Below are 19,577 nucleotides of genomic sequence, written 5' to 3'. Positions count from 1 at the left end.
TTCTTTTAACCAATAGTCAATTATAAAAGATTTTCCACGTTCCAAATAAGGGAGAAGCCATGTAGCGGCATCAAAATGGTATTTTGAAAAATAATTATTAGGATTTTATAATCATAAATAACAATTTTACTCATTTATCTCTCTGACATGCTAAATTTGCTAATTTTCCGGCTAATTGAATAAATTCAAAACAGAACGAAATGTAATTTTCAGTAAATCCGTACGGTAACTATTTTCCTTCCTTTTGAATCTTTCCTTTCGCATTCAAACTGAAAGTTATGGGTTTTTGTCTAATAAGTCTTATAATTAATTGTCTTTGAACTTCCTTGGTCCTCCAGACTATTCATTGCCATTAGCATTAAAATCGCTAAACATTAAATTGTTGAAAACAAAGATAATAACTGAAATATAAAGGAGCAGCATCACCATAAGTTTCTAAGTGTTTGATGGGCGGATTTCTTCCAATCAAACAAAAAGGAATGAATGTGGAAAATGCAATTTTGATCGATCCATGATTAGCTAAATGGAAAACTGTTAACAGATCGGTTAGGCTGTTGATATTGATATTGAGAATTCGAATTTTTGCAATTAGATGGTTAAAGTAAGCATTTAAAATTTGAATGACGTAAAACTTAATTAAAATTAAACTGACCGGAATATTCATCGAAAATCTTTATTGATTATTATTGATGCCTTTGAGCTGAACTTTAGAAAACTATTTCTTAATTGAAATACCATTAAGTCATTTTGCAACATACCGACTTGGAAACTTTTAAATAGAAATAATGATGATAAGATAAAGTTTTATTTATGATATACTAACCGTATGTTTCAAGAAAGATGCGAAAATCTATCGGCTAATAATTAAGAATATATATATTTTTAAATTCAAGGTTGAGCTCTTTCACAATGAGTGTTTCCTGATTACTCCCAATATTATATGCAATCTAGGTCACTATATCCTAAGATACACTCTTAATTTGTCTATTAGTTTTTTATCTTCTCTATGGCGCTAATACCCTATGCTATGAGGGCTGGAAGTGTGACTGGATTGAGAAGATTGAGGGAATCAGCGCGAGAATACTACTTAAAATACTTCAATTTAAGAAGATTTTTAAAAAATCAAGGTTTTGTTCTCGACAGAATACTACCAATAATAAATGCATTCTAGATCACTGTGATCACTAGAACATAGGGTGTTCACCACCAGCCAAAAATATCGATACTTCGATATATCAAAATATTATAATATATGTGGAGGAATTAAAGAGCCTTTAAAATTAAGTATCAAAATACACTAAACGTTTAATATTAAGTACCAATTTTATAATTTTTTTTATAGTGATTAAGAAATGTCTTATCTATTACAGTTAACAGCCAAAATTCGATTGAAAAAGGGGATCAGTACGAGAGTAGTACCTGAAATACTTCAGTTAACCTTTAAATACAGGGTTACTCGAAAAAATATATAATACGGTAAAAAAAACGAAATTCTAAAGTTGTCATTTGAAGCTGATGTAAAGCTACGTTATTAAACCATTAATAAGTGCTTTCAATAACTTTGCAAACATAGAATTTTTTAATATTAATAATCAAGCCTTTTTATAGTACTAAAACTAACAATTATATCCTATAAAGGGAAAATAGAAACAAGGACAAATACAATCAAAGCAAAGATGACTAGGGACTAGGAGGCTTAAAAAAGTTACAAATAACTAATACAAATAAGCCCTAATCCTTTATAGGCTGTTAAATTTTGATAACTACACTGAATATGATAAGACAGCTCATGAGTCTGTCAACATTCCGATTTGGAGGTCCTTGTTTAGATTAGATAACCTTATATCAATTGCATGTGATTGATATATATTTGACTGAAAGTTCCATGTTGCAAATGTCATAAGGAAGGGCCTTTAAATAGAAATGCATAAGGAGTTGGCAAAAACAGTTTTTCCATAGACATTTTACCAAGATCAAGTCGAAGTTGGGACATCTCCTTCGTATTGTTCTCAAGAATATATCAATTAGTTGTCTAAGCAGCTGATTTAACCTTTCAGATCCATGCTGCAGTAGATGTTAACTAAAGTAATTTTTTAAATATTTTTTGAAATTTTCTTTGAGACGTATTTCCATAACTCTAATCTATATGTCTAGATATATTTAATAACCAATTTATATACAATTAATTCTATTTTCAATAGAAAAACTTTCTTTCCTTTGATCATATACTATCTGCACATGATCAATTTTTTACTATTTCGCTATTTAATAAAAAAAACCAACGAATATAGAAATATATGACCAAATCACTAAAATTTTGAGTAATATTACTACATTTTATTCTAGCTTATTCTTGAGATTATTAAATCTCACTCTGTGTGTCTATCACATCGTATGGCAGTTTGCGTTTGAGCCTACGCACTGCACTGTCATCGCGCATATTTAACTGTTTGGCGAGTGCATTGGGATGCACAAATAGTCTTTAACACTCCGAATCATACTCGTTATGGGTTCTATGGGTATATCGCGCTGAATCAGTTTGTTGCACACATAATATGGGGCATCGACGATAACGCGCAATACTTTATTCTGGAACCTCTGGAGGATATCTATGTTAGATTTGCTAGTAGTACCCCAGAGTTCAATACTATAGGTCCAAATGGGCCTAAGTGTTGACAACAAAACATTGTTATCTAATGATAATTTATATTTACGCCGTATCAGTCAATACATTTGGTTTAGTTTAACCCCAAGCTGTTTGCGTTTTGTCACTATATGTTGTTTCCATGTCAAACGTCGATCGAAATGCATTCCCAGATATTTAACATTGTTTGCTTGCGGCTTCTACAAAGAGTGGATGTTACATGGATAGATTTGCCTCATTTGCTTTGATACGCCACGTTTTCAAACACAATTCGACTTTATCAAGTTGTAGTTGGAGGTTTCTTGTGGCTGATATTGGATCCTTGCGTGATGATAAAACCGCTGTATCGTCAGCATATGTTGCGACAGTAGTGTTCCTTGAGGTCGGTAGGTCAGCTCTATATAATAGATATAAAAATGGGCCGAGAACACTACCCTGCGTAACACCCGAATATATTGGGTGTAGGTTAGTGTATGCGTCACCCTATTTGACAATAAAATATCTGTCACTGAGGTACAATTTCAGCAGTTGAAAGTCCGTATGGGGCCCCCTTATACAAAATTATTTGTTTCCACACTAGGAAATTGTTTTTATCTGAATATTACAGAAAACAACTGAGAAACTAAGACTGAGATCTAAATAGAATAATGTCATCAGAAATTATAATTTTTATCTTATACTATCTAATAATAAAGATGAGGTAATAACTGGTGGTTTGAAAATTCGTAATGAATATAGGGAGGACCATTTGACGATGAAAGGTTTATTTTTATTTATACTATTTTAAATTCTTCAAGACAATGCGACGTCCGATTATTCTGACTATTTATTATAGAAAAAATCTCAGTTTTTAAAAACCTACAATTATTTGTTATTCCATTACTAATTTCATTTTGAAAATCAATAATACAACAATCAAAACAACACACACTTAAAATAATAACTTAACAGAAGGAGCACAATATATAAACACCGTTTATTTAAAATTATATGTTAAACATAAAAGAATTGATGATTACGATTACATTTCTCGTATCAATGGAATTTCACATATACCGAGACGTATGGAAATTACAAGCGGTACATAAAGAATTCTTCGTAAAACCAAACAAACAAGCAATTCTCGGAATCATGTTTTGTTTTATAAGTTAAAAAACCCGTATGATATTGAATGTATGTTATATTTTGATAGTGTAAAGTAATGAAAGCAACAACGAATGTAAGGAGAAAACAAATATACAGTTTCTTATCTTATCTAGTCACTTTTCAAAATGAAGAATAATTTAAAATATGATTTACTACTGCTAGACGAAAAGCGTATTTGTAAGCAGAATATTACTAAAGCAAACACACGTATCATCGAATATATTATTTTTATAATTATTTATATATTGTAAATCATGAGAACTAAACTAACATCGTCATAGAGTTGCACAAAAAGGGGAAATTAAACCATTTGATGAACATGTCTCATCAACTCGGCACCATGAAACTTATGTTTTCTGTTTGAGCACCTGTGTCGTGTTTTTTAATGTGTTTCGTCAACATAGATAAACCGAATATTGTATGGTCACAAAAATCCATCCGAAGTTAACCAATGTGTTTTGCTCCATTCATGTCAACCATCTTAATGTAAGCTGATTAATTTAGAGATGGTCGCATGTACCTTGAGATGACCCACTTTAAGGGAGAACCGTTTGTGTGAGATATATTGTACAAATAATTGAGGATACGAAAGCTCTATGAAAGATGGTAGCCTTATTTGCTCAATATCAATCAAAAACGTAAATCCTAAAATGGATCTCCAAACATACATCTCCTGAAAACAATCGTTTCCTTATTTGATTTCAATATGTTGGTATAAGTGATTTAGATGTGTGAATACAACACTTATCACACAAATATTACGAAAAGTGTAATACGATTCTGCCAACATAATAATTTCACAAACCCTATATTCAACATTAAACTCCTCTTTTCGACCAAAAACGCATTCTGTAGCCACTTAGTTCTATTAGCTCTATGAGAAAGTTGCAAATAAAGACCAACGTTCCGAAATGTTAACCGAAGTCTTTCAATCCAAAATTACATTTGCTCGAAAATAATTTAATTCTATGAAATGCTAATTTTTTTAAAGTATTTATTTAATACATTGTTACCATTTGTTGTTGAGTAACCTACAATTTGTCTTTACAATAACTTAAATCTAGGTATATAACTAAGAGGACACTTACAATACTTTACACATACAATGCTTCAGAACTTTATTCTGAAAAACTTCTATTGTTATATTACTTTTCGCGGAACATCCCCATAATTGAATTCCATATGTCCATGTAGATTTCAATAATTGCTTGTATAGTAACATTTTTTTCTGTACCGATAATTGTGATTTTCTTCCACCTCTATTTTAACCAATACATTCATTTTCTTATATTTTCCAATGCATTTTTTTTACTGACTGGACCTATTGTTTAATGTAAACTCCGAATCACGGTCCTCGATATTAAGCCTACTGACTGGTCAGTGACCAACTTAGAGACCATTGAAGAAGACATCCAGTCTTATCCTGTCCGATTACTGGCGTGACTGAGATGGTTATTTCTTGTCAGATTTTTCACTATTGGTTAATTTTTTATGTTACAGGCGGCATCTTCGTTATTATCTCCGACAGAAAGAATCAGTATCATCAGCAAATATAGTGTCACATATATATAGCAGGTAAAGAATTAGCTCCAATACTCTTCCTTTTGGTACACCTAATTTAACTTCTTCTATTCTAGAGTAAGCTTCCTCATATTTAACTGTAAACATCCTGGCTATAATGTAAGATTTTAATAGTTCAATGCGTTGTTTCGGTAACATTTTCTGCAGCTCATGAATAAGGCAGCCAAGCCGTACCTTATACTTACTACATATAAGAATATAATATATAAAATATAACTACATATAAGAATATAGCTGAACATACCATTTTTCCTTCATAGGAAAATGTTAAAATGGTAAATTCTAATAACAACATTTTTTTCACCCCTACTGGAAGTAAACTTTATTCACTGGAAATGTCCAATCTAGTTAATAGCAATGCTTATTTTTGTTATGAAATCATTTTAAATTAAATCCAATCCAATACTTAATATTGAAATACCATGTTGTCATAAGATAACTGTTAAGTATATCGACAAACTTTAAGAACTTTAAGATTATTGCATTTTTATCAATAGATGAAGTAAGTTGAAGTACTATGGACATAAGTATATCTGCTCTGGCAGATCCAAATCTGCCATCTTCATAGCTTATCAGGTATTTCTCGTTATACGAGATATTGATCTAATTACTATCAAGTGGGGTAAATAATTTAAAAATTAATTTACAAATAAAAAAATTGGGATATACAAAACCCATCGTAGAATTTTAAAATGATAATATAAATAGTTCAAGCAGTAAGATAATTTTCTTGACTGTCATAAACCTGAGCATTTATACTTCGTTCCTGTCTTATAGCAACAGAAAATGTTTCATATCAAACTAATGTTTTACAAGGTTATCTCAAATGAGAGTTTAAGAAAACGAGAAAGTTGGTTATTGGGAATTCAGTCACCTCGAGAAATACAGGTCCAGTTTCGTTACTTAAATTAAAAAGGGAAATAGTTGAAATCAAAAATGAATCCACAAATAACTATCTGCAAGATCAAACAGATGATAAGGAAACGAACTAATAACTCTGGAGGCCACTAACAACCTAAAGTTACCAAAAGTACATAGTCCATTTATAGAAGATCTAGGGGGAAATGAATTACCTTTAGAACAAACTTTTAAACCAAATCATATTGAGTTTGAACATAATTTACCAATCAGCAAGTGCGAAGATCTTCCAATCGAACTTGTTACCCCAAAAGAAGTCTGCAAATTTACAAAAAATGACATCAATCCAAAGAAAGCACAAGGCTATGACTTGATAGCCGGACGGACGTTGAAAAACTTACCAAGAAAAGCAATGATAAAACTTATCAATTTGATCAATACAGAATTCTGAGTAAATCACGTCCTGGATATTTGGAAAATGGCTATTATGATTTCGAAACATGGAAAACCACCAAATGAAGTAAAACCTTATCAACAAATTGCACTGCTTCCAGTATAAGTATTTGAAAAACTCCTGTTGTAAAGATTAAAACCAATGATATGTTATCTAATACACGCACATCAGATTGGTTTAATCAGCAAACATTTACCAATTCACCAAGTACGTAGTATCACAGATATTATTGAAAAATTCTGCGTAGATAAAAAAGCTTGATAATCTGTCTTATTGGACATAGCAAAGCCTTCGACAAAGTCAGCAATAAAGGAGCCAGTAGAAATTCCATCAAATGTTACCGAAGTAACATATATTAAATTCTTAATTTCCTATATCTCAGACAGGATGACCTACATGTGACACACTGCAAACATAAATTGGAGACAATAGCGAAGAAGCAACTAGAAAACTGTAACACGCAAGTAACGATATGAATAAGTGGACCCAGACATGGAGAATAAAAGTCAGCGATAGTAAATCAATGCATATTGCATTAACCTATAGTCAAGCTGTCCATATACCAATATAACAGGTCAATTGAATGAAGTCCCCATCCTGACACATAGATTGCGACTACTAGAAGAAAGTCCATATGTTTTTTAGTTAGTCATAACCCTCAAAAGATGCGTGTAAAAATTTGACAGCTGTCGGATCATTAGTTTGTGAATTATAGCATTTTGAGTGAAGCAACTTTTGTTATTGTGAAAAAATGGATAAAAAGGAATTTCGCGTGTTGATAAAATATTGCTTTTTGAAAGGAAAAAATATAGCTGAAGCAAAAACTTGGCTTGATGTCGAGTTTCCGGACACTACCAGAAGAAAATCAACCATCAAAGATTGGTATGTTACACTGGACGCCCAAAAGAGGTTGTTACCGACGAAAACATTTAAAATGTCCACAAAATGGTTTTGAATGACCGTAAATTGAAATTGAATGAAACAGCAGACACTCTAAACATATCAACTGAACGTGTACATCATATCATTCACGAATATTTGAGTATGAGAAAGCTCTATGCAAAATTCAAGGCAGTGTTTGAACATGATCAAGCGTAATAAACCCGAGTTTTTGCGTCGATATGCGACAATGGATGAAACATGGCTCCATCATTTCACTTCGAAGTCCAATCAACAGTCATCCGAGTGGACTGCACACGATGAACCCGCTCCAAAGCCTGGAAAAACGCAACAGTCGGCTGGCAAGGTTAAGACGTCTGTATTTTGGGATGCGCATGGAATAATTTTCATTGACTACCTTGAAAAGGAAGGACCATCAACAGCGACTATTACTTAGCGTTATTAGGCCGTTTGAAGGTCGAAATCGTCGAAAAACGGCCGCATTTGAAGAAAAACAAAGTGCTGCTTCACCAAGTCAATGCACCGTGTCAAGTCTGTGAAAACGATGGCAAAAATCCATAAATTGAGCTTCGAATTGCTTCCTCATCCACAGTATTCTCCAGATCTGGCCCCCAGCAACTATTTCCTGTTCTCAGATCTCAAGAGAATGCTCGCTGGGAAGAAATTTTCGTCGAATGAAGAGGTGATCGCCGAAACTGAGGCCTATTTTGAAGCAAAGGACAAATCGTACTTCAAAAATGGTATCGAAAAGTTGGAGGGTCGCTACAATCAGTGTATCACCCTTGAAGGGAATTATATTGAATAAAAAAAACTAATTTTGCCAAAAAAATGTGTTTTACTATGGTAGGCCGGGGACTTTTCAATTGACCTGTTATATGAATAATACGATTATCCCATACAGTAACAACGCTAAGTACATTCGGATGACCATGTAAAACTCCACTGGAAGGACCACATCAAAAAGAAAAGAAGTCGAATTAAAAAGACAAAAAAATATATTGGTTATTGGAAAGAACATTCAAATTATGCGCAAATAAATACTAAAACCTACATGGACCTATAGCATTGAGCTCTGGGGATGTTCTGCGAGAAGTAATATCAACATAACACACGTATCTTAGAGTAAAACCCTGAAGAGTATTATGGACGCACCTAAATAGTATAGGAACAATTAATTACATCGAGACCTTCCAACTGTTATAGAGGAAAAAAGAGATTCTCAACAAGACATAAGGAAAGACTCCACTCCTATATAAACACCAAAGTGCTGCAATTCTTGAACCAACACTGAACTAGAATGTAGACTCAAGAGAACTAAACCTTGCGATCTTTTACACTTGTGTAGTGAAGTGAACTGAATGGTAAAAACATTGAAAAGTTCTACTAACTTTTATTTTGTTTAATTTTATTAGAGAAAAAGTAAGGATCAACGGGTATTCCAACGACTAGTAATAAAGTATTAATAAATAAGAAATATAATAAAATGGACTTGGCGTAACGAATGATGACTGCATCAGCATTATTGGTATATTTAAAAATTGATAAACTTAAATGAGACTTTGTAACATTTTAATCCCAAGACTAGACTAGAATAAACGTTAGCGAAATAAATATGATCAGACAAGTCAAAGATAAAGCGATACTATCTTCAGGTTTTGTAGTGTAAAAATACTCGTAACTTGGTGGGTTATCTCGCAATTCATCATACGGTGAACGGAGGCACGTTATCACTAACATATCTCGCCAAAGACGTCATATATTAAGTAAAAACAATGTCTATTTACATTAATATATCATATCGCTAACGGTTTTACGCAATTCCAACACTCCAAGTGCTTGATTTATTTTGTTAAGTATTAGACGTGCGGGTATTCCATACCTGCAGCGTCATAAACCGATTATAATGAAATTAAAATCGAGATCAGAATATTGAGCATACGTTATTTAGAAACTTATTTCGGATTTGGCGCATGCGCACAATAACTGGACGCACTATATTGCGCAGAATAAACTGGAAAACGTCATTTAGAAAACGATTTCGAATTTGGGGCATGCGCACAATTTCGTGGCAGACTATATTGCATAGAATAAACCCTAGTATGTTCTTTTCGTGTCGATCGAGTGAAAATAACAAAAAAATCTAGAATTTTTGGATATTGTGCAGCATTAATCTACAGGAATAATAATTAAATTGTTGTGTCATTCCCGGTGATTTAACAAACATCAGTTTTAATATATAGAAAAGCAAAGGTAACTGCAGAAAGTAAGGTTAAATTTTTAAAAGTTATACAATCCAAACAGCACCACTGTACTGAAAAATTGTAAGCTAGACGGCAAGGACTAGTAATAAAATTATTTATATTTGTATTATTTATAGTGAGAAATCATTTTCAACGACGTCGAATAAGAATCCACATATGCCAAAATTTCACAAAGTAAATGGTATAAGATAAATAATATACAATTGTACTAAAAGTAAGACTAAAGGTAATTATTACTTTTATACACATTTTGTTGCAATTAACCATCCATTCGTTTTAGGCTTACAAATATACAGTACCTCAATCTAAAGCTAGAATTAGTCAATTCATTAATGAGGTTTGTTCATCAACAATAGTAGTAAAAATTGTAGTAATTTATTTGAATCATGATACATTTTAGTATGTGGAGTATGTTTTAGAACATAAAAAAATATTGTATTTTTATAAAAATAGAATATCTGGATATATTTTTATTATTTCATTTAAATATATAAATATTTCATATAAAAAGTGTTATTTTAAAATTTTTCCAATGTTTATTTACCTCCTAAAAAAACAAACATGCATTCACGCATGCGCCAAATCCGAAATCGAAAAAATAATAACATATGCTTGTTTATTGTAGCAAACCGTACCGGCCCAAATGGGTATCGTATTGGTGCAAGCCGCGTCGACCCGCATCGAAAAATTATGATCCGCCACCATAACCGTTTTCATTGAGCGAAATGTCAAATAATGGAGTAAGAATAAAATGGCTATAAAAATAAGCGATTTTGGCTCAAAGTCAGGAATTTCACGTGATGCTAGGCTTGGATTCTAATAATATTCGGCTGACTGACAAAACTCCGAAAAGTTTCCGTTCGAAATATATCGAAAATACGGTTTGTTATTTTCTTTGTGGGCTTCCTCGACGGCGATTGGTCCGAGCGCGAAAAAAACCCGTTCCGATTTGGGGGGTCCAAGGCGGCGGCGGGAATAAGCAAATTAAATGAAGTTTTATAAGTGCTGCGGGCTGCTAATTGGTCGAATGGTAAAGGCGTAAATTGTATATGTCATTCAAGGGCACAGGATTAGACGACGTGGCTATTAATAGGCCGCGCAAAAAAAGTAAAAACTATTATCGGATTCCTACGTACGCAGGTACTATTTCTCAGTCAACTGACCCATTTTTTTACAATCATTCATGATTCTGTCGTGCGTAAATCAATAATTGATTCGTACCGGATATGGTTTCTAACAGTAAAATAAACAATATTATAACCTGAACTCCATAGGTGGCGCTCGCAGACAAAAACACAAACGATGATCTGTAGTATTAAGAGCTACACAATAAACATAGTGATAATAAAATATTATCTTTTTCATTGACGCTATAGCAAATAAAACTCAATTAATTTCAATAAATCGATATAATTAAATTTTCACAATTGTTGAAGTAGAAAAATTCGGTCTATTAAAACTAATAATGGTATATACAGTTTAAAAAATATTCATCTTGTTACTCAGTACAATTGATTCAGTATTTTGAACTTAAGATACATCAAAGAAAGAGGTCAACCTTTTTCAACGTAGTCAATGAAAACTATTCCATGCGCATCCCAAAATACAGACGCCATAAACTTGCCAGCAGACTGTTGCGTTTTCCCACGAATTGGAGCGGATTCATCGTGTGTAGTCCACTTGGATAACTGTCGATTGGACATCGAAGTGAAATGATGGAGCCATGTTTCATCCATTGTCACATATCGACGCAACAACTCGGGTTTATTATACTTGATCATCTTCAAACACTGCTCCGAGTCATCAACTCGTCGTTGTTTTTGATCAAAAGTGAGCTCGCGCGGCACCCACTTTGCACCGAGCTTTCTCATACTCAAATATTCGTAAATGATATGATGTACACGTTCAGTTGATATCTTTAGAGTGTCTACTATTTCATTCAATTTCAATTTACGGCCATTCGAAATCATTTTGCGGATTTTTTTTAAGTTTTCGTCGGTAACAACCTCTTTTGGGCACCCACTACGTTTACCGTCTTCGGTGCTCATTTCACCACGTCTAAACTTAGCATACCAATCCTTGATGGTTGATTTTCCTGGGGCAATGTCCGGAAACTCGGCATCAACCCAACTTTTTGCTTCAACTGTATTTTTTCGCTTCAAAAAGCAATATTTTATCAACACACAAAATTCCTTTCTATCTTTATTTTTCAGAATAACAAAAGTTAACAAACTAATGATCCGACAGCTGTCAAATTTATACACGCATATTTTGAGGGTTAGGGCTAACTAAAAAACATATGGATTTAATTCTAGTAGCGCCATCTATGTGTTAGGCCGGAGACTTTTCAATTGATCTGTTACGTTATTATCGTAACATACTTGATCTTCTTGAAGGCAAACGTTTTACACACAAAAAAAACACTTTTCTACCAATATATCGCGCAGAAATTCCATTCAAGCTGTAACAATGTATTTTTCACAACAGTTGTAATATGTGACCTAATATTGCCATACAAGAGGATAATAGTCAATATTAGCGTCGCATAATACATTACAAGTTCAACTATATGAAGAGCAAGACTTGACCATGAGTTTCTGCGCTCGAGAGTCATAGTAGATAGTAATAGTTTTCATCACAGAAAGCTCTTACTATTTTGCTTAGCAAAACTCTTGAAACCGCGAATTTATAATGGTTCAAAATGGCGTTTTCAGTCAATTTGTGTTATAGTAATTATCAGACTTTTGTCAGAAAATTCTTTGAGCTCTGAGTTCTTTTACAGTTATTCGTCCAATAAGTCTTGCAATTGTCTTTGAACTTTTATGGCAATCCAGGAAATTCATTTTTATTAGCGTCAATATCACCACTTTTCTTTTACCACTCTTCTTAAATGTTTCATGAAAAACAAATTTCATAAGAGTCAAGTCATGTTGTCACTGCTTAGTCAGTAATAAACTATTAATAAATTGATTTATTTTACGGTAACTAATGAAATAAATCTAACTATCTAACTGTAAATTAAAGTGGTTAGAACATAATAAATGTAAATGTAACTACTTGAATTTCGAAAATTTTCCCTTTCTCAAAAAGTAAAATTTTAGAAATAAACACAATTTCATTATCTCTCAAACGATCGTTTAATAGAATCACTAAAACAATTTTTGGATTTATTTTAAAGTACCCTCTTCATTTTGTAACTATAATAAACAAAATAACTATTTAAATAATGAATGACATACCCGACAGATACCATTTTACACTCCTTTTATTTAATTCTCACGTTTATATTAATTAATTAAACAAACTTATTAATAAAATTATTATTTAGCAATATATCATTTATGTTTTAAATATAATTCGTTTTCAGTAATAATATATAATTTAGATCTAATTTTACCCATTAATGACATTAGCGTGTCAGAAAGCAATTCAACAGCTATCCAATAAGTAACAGCTGTCAAACTTGAAAATTCTATGTAAATATTTATAGAAATGATTCGTTAAACTGTTAGAATTGTAGTAATTTGGCTCAATGGATTTGATTACTACTATTAGTTTAACTTGGTATATTCAACATTAATTAATAAAATACACTTAAATCGCCATCTAGCGGATTAAAAATATTATTACTATACAACACGATAATTTCATTTAGAACATATAATAAGAATATTTTGAATTGACAGACAAACTTTAATTAAATTTTTAACAAATGATGTTTCGACATAAATTATATTATACACTCTTCGTTCTTAATTGAAACAATTATACATATATAAACAATTTAATGGAAAAATATAATCGAAATTATTTGGTGTGGTGTGGTGAATTTTCATGCATGCTAAAAAATTAGTTATATTTAGTTATATTTTCATCTTTTTTCAAAATTTCCATACGTTTCTGATTCAATGTATATTTCTGCTAAACCTAGAAAATCTTTCGCTACGTATAAACCGAAGTCGGCGCTTAAAATATTAACACAGGACGTACACTTAATTTTCATGAAGTTGACAGACAGCGCTTTCAAAAGATTTTCTAGCTCTGGTTTCAATTTGTAAAGAAGGGATATTTTTGATTGAAACAAGGTATTGAAATCCATTAGCACTGAAGGTACATAACATATGAATTCTAATTATAACACAGGGTATTGGTTGTTCATTGTAATCAGCATTTCTTCGGTAGTCCTGGACAGATTAAAAAATACTATTCCCGTCAAGTAGGGTTTTAATAGAATGTACTGCTCTAGCATACGGTTTACACTGAAAGACTACTATTCTACAGACATTAGCTTCAACAAACCGACATTTTGAGGTAACTTTAAACAAGCTTTAAATGATGATAAGTGTATCATGTGACAGGAACATTTTACCAGAGCAATGTGAAACAAATCGTTCTTAAGAAAAACAAAACGGATGTTTCCCAATCATCAGGTCAATCAAGAGCTCCTGTTCAAATGATCTAAACCACTAATTAGCCATGAAATATGAAAATATGAACTACGGGTTGTGGAAGATTTTGTAACATTAAAAAAATTATGGGTTTCATTATAATTTTATTATCTTTTAGAACAAAATATTATTATAATTAAATAGTCTTATTAATCAAATTATAAAATCGTGTAAAAATGAACAGTAATACTTTATACAATTCAAATATAGTATTGGAATATAGAGAGTATAAAAATATGAGCTGTCCGATATCCATAAGTAACCTAAAAATGTTACAAAATAATTAATGTAGGTAGTTGTAGTAGAAGTGTTCCCACCCGGACTATCGATGTTATATTTACGATGGGATGTCAAAATTTCTGCACATAATGCCAATCCCCAATAAACAGTGGTTTCTCGCAGAATTTCCCACAAGTTGGCATCTAAAGTACTTGTATATAAAACGAACCAACAACCCTTTTCTCGTGAAGGATGTTACGTTATGACACTGAAAAGCTGGTAGTAATTTCATCACACCTATAATAAGCTTTCGATAAATTAAAATTGAATGGACTAATGGAACGAATGAACAATGCCCCGGTGAATCCAACAAGTCACGATATCTTATTTTTTAAATATTTTTTATTATATTTTAAAGTCTCCTTTTTATCAACTAGGGATAATCTGGACTGAGCCTATTGTTTAACTTGGGCTCCGAACCACGACCCTCTCCATTAAGCCTACCGACTGGCCAGTGATCAACATAAAGTCCATCCAAAAAGATGTCCGGTCTGATGACCGACCCAGCCTGATTACTAACGTGACTGGGATGGTTATTCTGTGTCGGATTTAAACTGTTGCTTAGAGACGTATATAATAACAATCAGGTTCGTCCATCGATCGATGGACGAACCAAACATAAAACACCATGCTCTGTAGGACTCCAACCCACGACTAACTTACCAGCAGTAGGATTATGAAGCCGGCTTGATATAACGTTCAATTTAAGTTGAACTACGTTATACATATATATCATTTATAAGATTTTTAAGAAAGTATTCTAGTGTAAAAACATACATTTTAGATATTTAATAATTGGAATAAAACAAATTTGTAACAAAACAATAGTTTCATTACGTATTTTTTACTAGATATTTTTTTGTTATATTTTAGAGCCTTCTTCTTCTGTTACCAACTTTACCTCGACTAGATCTACTGTTTAACTTGGGCTCCGAACCACCCTTCTCGGTATTAAGCCTACCGAACTTGTAGATCCCAGTAGACATCCGGCCTTACCCAGCCTGGTTAGTGACATGTCTGAGATCATTTTCCATGTCGAATTTTTCCACCCTTATTATTTTATACACTTATTTTCGTATTGTCCGTTGCTAGTATTCTTAATTTAATAATAAATAATTATATTATTATAACAAGCTTTCATAAAGATAAAATTAACCTAAAAATTACTTCCTATTCAGAACTCGTAAACAACGCGTGGCTGTGAAATATATCAAGCTATAGTCTAAGAGCAAGCAATGTTTTTGAGAGAGAATTTCGGGTAAGCTGATCTTGACATATGATCTCTTTCACTCTATCGGTCAGCACCCGGCAGGGTTGCGTTTAACATTGCCGATTTTTTATTAAAAATTAAATATATTTCTTTAACATTATGAAAAAAGAGATGCATTAATTTTTGAACAACTTTTTGTATTTTACTTAATTGGGTTGATTTGATATATTAGTATATTATAGTTTTGTGTAATTTTGCTATTTATTGTTAAGGCTCTTAAAAGCATCCATATATATTGCAAAAAGTCTTCGATATATCGTTAAACTGATATTTTTTAAAAATTATCGCAATCGACATATAGAAATTTTTTAAAATATCGATTTATGGAAATATTAATATTTTTCTCGACGGCCCACAACCCTACTGACAGCACTCTTTCAACATACCTATTTTATTTTCTGGACTTAATCAGTGTTTCTTATTATTTAACAATAGAATGATCGTATGGCAAATTAATTTTACGTATTTTGATACTTCAATAATATCATATAAAAATTACAGCCATACTGAAATTTTTTTTTTCATTAAAAAGTAGTGTCTGGAGCATTATAAACAATCATAAAAAAGAGTCTCGCAATGAATTAAATATGTTTGTTAAGCCTATCAAAAGTCATTAAGAAAAATCCTCCATTCTTTAATTAATTTAAAAATGAAGTATTTTTACCTGTACAGATACGATGCGCACTGCTAAACGCAAAACCTGCCACAAGGGTGGTAGGTGTGCTGACCGAGAGAGTGAAAGAGAGATCAAATGTCAAAAGATTAGCTTACCTGATATTATTATTTTCTCTACGTTGCTACTATTAGTTTGGAATACATGCGAAATGAAATGAAAATAACAATATTAAATTTCTAAAAATCCTCTTAAGGGTATATTCTCAAGGAGTTGAAAATACAAAAAAAGGGAAAAAATTTTTACATTCCTAGACTAGAATACCACCTCAAATAACATAAAATCGAGTTGAGGCTGTAACTTTCATGTTGCAGTGAAATAGAACATTAAAACAAATTATAAATAAAAGTAATAAAATAATAACAAATATGGTTAACATCCTCCAACTCTAAACTGATAATATATTTGTTTCAAACGAGGTGGTCAACATAATGCATTTTGTTTTCGTCGAGCAGTATAATATGTAACACATTAGTGAGCTTTGTTGTAACATCTCGTGGCGGGAGGAAGCAAAAAAATCGACCGCTAAAAATACGGTAACAGCTCGGAGACATTGCATCAAGCGATGCACTTATGACATATCCCCATTTCGAACATTGCCAGGATAAATGCTATTTTTATATTTACTAATTACTCTTTCGGCTCGCCACAACTTCCCACGGGCTTTCCAGCGACCATAATTTTATCGCCGTTCGGTTGTTTTTACCGCGTCGCGTTCGACGCCCAGCTGGAATCACGACTAATCCTCGAAAAACCGTTCGACGATTAAGCCTAATAAGCAGCGTAAATATAGTTAACATTTCACAATGGTTTAACCTTCGCGAACTACACTAGACCTCAAACGTTTTATTAGATTAGTTTTATATGCTGCCAAAAAAATACTGAAACTTAATTAAAATGTCAACACGCGATGTAATAAACACTTTACCAGTAATTCTGTTGCACCTTCGTAACATTTAAGATAATTATACCGTAGATAGTACTTTATATATGATTTTCAAGTTATCTGATCTGTTTGTATCGCCATATTACACCAGAATAATGTATAAATATATTAAAATATCTAATACAGTAATAAACATAGCCAACTAATGAATAAGAAGCATTATTTTAGCTCAGGTTTCAAAATAGCTAAAATGTCGAATAGTACCTATGACATTTTAAAAGACAAATATCAATCGTCTTAGAATAATATGTTTACGGGGTATATTTATTATAAATTCAAGCGATCGAAAAAATAATATGAGCTCCTGATATAGACACAATATATATTAGATATGTATATGAAGTTTCTGAATAGTTTCCAACAGAGTGCTGTATCATTCTTGTACCAACACATCGCTAATTGTTTTAATGAAGTTGGAGATGGAAATCTACACCTGGTTCTGCTCTAAAACTCCCCATAATGGTATTGGAATTATATTGAGCTATGGCGATTGTGCTGACCAGGGAAGATACTTTTTGATATTCTGATGCTCCTCAAACAATCCTCTTCAATCCTCAAATGGATCTTGTTGGCGGTGTGTATGGGCACTGTCGCGACCTAATTACATTTAAATAAGTTTAAGAAAACTATGTAGTTTTAGAATTACGAATTCTTAATGGTATTATATGTAAATTTAAGTTTACAATAATTGTAGAATTATTTCGGTTGTATAGTTAACAGGTCTAATCTATTAGACCTTTAACTGATGCTCCTAATATTTAGGATATGAGAAAATAATTATGTACGTTATGTATAAATATGAACGTCTGATGAAATTAGCCAACCAAAATAGTACCGAGTATAGAGAACATACGTTTTCGACAAAAAGAAATCCCATTGGCTCGTTGTAATGTGTTTCGGATAACGAGGGTTCACATACCTAGGCAGATGAAACTTGTCAGAAGTTAGACCTGGTAGAGGACTCCTTATGACGCCCATAACCATAAATATTAAGAAGACCCGAAATTGCGGAATTTTCGGTAATTCCTTATCAGTCCGAAACGCACATGTTTTATGAGCGTGAGAAGTTCCTAACTGGAAGAGTGTTTCCCACCCCGATATCCTCAACGAATCGGGGTACAAAAAAGGGTTCCTCGGACCATCCTTGTCCACCAATACCAAGAACCCAAGGGAGGAGATTCCCTCATAAAACACTGTGCATCGAGAAGAAAATATTTATATGGACAACGAGGGAAGGAGTTGAAATGAGAAGAAGAAAGTATTGAATGGATTGAAGAAAGTATTTGAGTTGAATTAATTGAAAAAACTATTGAGTTGAATTGATTGAAGGAAGTGTCAAGTTAAATTGATTGAAGAAAGTACTGAATTTTGAAATAAGCATCGTTTAGTATTAAGCATTGAAGACAGCATTGAGTAATATCGTTAGAAGAATTGAAAAGAGTAATGCTAACCGCATCCAACCAACGACAACCAGTAGAATCATGTCTATATAAGCCTCTATTTCTGAACTGGATATCTGATACTGAATGAGTGAAATTTGATGGTTTTAAGAGGTATTTTACAAAAAAGTCTATTTCTTTCTTATCTCGGTTGCTATATACATAATACTGAAATACTTTTTCATATTTCATATTTTCAATACCTTTTCAGGCTCAAGCATTCAACATTAATATATTTATTAGATATTCGACGTTACACCGTTTATCTTCGATATCAAACCCTGCTGATATTTTTTATTTTTACTAATCTCTTGAAACTTCAACACTCTGCCCGTGGGCAATAAGTAGTATTATTATATGATTTCTGTTATATAGCTCTACTGACATGCAGAAGATCGCTTCAGTTAGTGATCTGCTGTACAATCTTATAATCTAAATCGTATTCTAGATACTAATCTAACTTATTCTAAAGACTATTCTAACTTATTCTAGAGATTATTAAATCCCATTCTATGTTATGTGTTTATTAATCAGTTCGTATGGTAATTTGCGTTTGAGCCTATGCACAACACTGTCATCGCGCACATTTAACTGTTTAGCGAGTGTATTGGGATGCACTAATAGTCTTTCGCACTAACACTCCGAATCATACTCGATATGGGTTCTAAGGGGATATCG

The 19,577-nt window shown here is 32.4% G+C and overlaps 1 protein-coding gene and 1 long non-coding RNA gene across 4 annotated transcripts in view; one reads left to right on the top strand and one right to left on the bottom strand.

Moving 5' to 3' along the window:
• Positions 1–19,577, bottom strand: part of Pdp1 (PAR bZIP family member Pdp1) — a 166,948-nt gene that overhangs the window by 129,812 nt on the left and 17,559 nt on the right. The window lies entirely within an intron of this gene.
• On the top strand, positions 9,649–10,354 carry LOC143198084 (uncharacterized). Its single transcript, XR_013006145.1, has 3 exons — positions 9,649–9,904; positions 9,961–10,070; positions 10,125–10,354. It is a non-coding gene; the product is annotated as an uncharacterized LOC143198084 (long non-coding RNA).

This window comes from Rhynchophorus ferrugineus, unplaced genomic scaffold (assembly GCF_030347505.1).
Source record: "Rhynchophorus ferrugineus isolate W39M unplaced genomic scaffold, kcgeb_rfMv2 rfM6, whole genome shotgun sequence".
NCBI lineage: Eukaryota > Metazoa > Arthropoda > Insecta > Coleoptera > Curculionidae > Rhynchophorus > Rhynchophorus ferrugineus.
This window is presented reverse-complemented; position numbering and strand designations above follow the sequence as displayed.